At 42.4% G+C, this 996-nt stretch overlaps 1 pseudogene; it reads right to left on the reverse strand.

Annotated features, from left to right (window-relative positions):
* Positions 1-709: 709 nt before the first annotated feature.
* On the reverse strand, positions 710-996 carry LOC119236791 (cyclin-dependent kinases regulatory subunit 1-like; annotated as a pseudogene).

The raw sequence follows: 996 nt of genomic DNA on the forward strand, positions 1-996 counted from the left end.
GTACATCTGCCTGTTCTGCTCCCCACTCTGTATCTGGTGAATCCTCTCACCTCCCACCACACACCTCTGGCCTGTACCCCAATTCTTGATGCATAAATAAATAAATCTTTTAAAAAATAAAATAATTTTTTTATTGAACATTAAGTTATGGTTCCACTGGAACTGAATACAACTTGGGAAGGGTGGTTTTCCAAAGGAAAATCACAGCAGTGCTTTCAAAAAAGAACAGAATGAGAGCTGGACACATAAAAACAAGAGATCCAACACAGGAACTAAAGATCATTTGGAGGTGGGTGGGTGGGTATTATTTTTGTTTGCTTTTATGAAAATTTCCTCTTTAATGAAGGCTTTTAATATGGAACCGATTTCTTGAATAAAATGAAGTTTCCAATACATTGAAATATAAATCACCATACTTACAACACCTGGCAGGAAAAAAAAACAAACTAGCAAGTTGACACAATTCCTATAACAGCATGGTTTTGGTCTCAGATGCTTCCTCCATCTGCCAAGTGTGTTCTGCTGGATACAGAGCTCCCCACGGTTTTACAGGGTCACACTCAGCCGAGGCCGCAGCCCAGAGCACTCTGCCTGGGCCGTGGCGCTGTTGGCGCTGCTTGGACAGTAAAGTAGTCACTGGTACATTTAAACAGTGTATTGAGCATCCTTTAAATAGCAAAGTGAGAAACAACAAGGCAAAGGAATAATGTTATCGGAACAATGTTAGCAAGTGAGGATGGCTGTGTAAAGCTTGGGGCTGAAAAGTGGCTTCCCAGATTGATTTCTTTGGCTTCTTGGGCAGTGGCTGTGGAAAGAGCAAAACGCGGGTTCTGGTTCATGGATCATATAATGGACCCATCCCTGACTGCTGAACACCAAGATTCAGACATCAAATGGGTTTTAGGGGCCAGCTTAGCTATGTCCGTGGGCAACATGATGTGCTGGTACTCAAACTCCTTGTCTACTTGTGGAAGAGTGAATCTGTTTGTGTGACAT

The sequence above is a fragment of the Talpa occidentalis genome, unplaced genomic scaffold, assembly GCF_014898055.3.
Source record: "Talpa occidentalis isolate TD23 unplaced genomic scaffold, MPIMG_talOcc4v2.1 talOcc4.9, whole genome shotgun sequence".
NCBI lineage: Eukaryota > Metazoa > Chordata > Mammalia > Eulipotyphla > Talpidae > Talpa > Talpa occidentalis.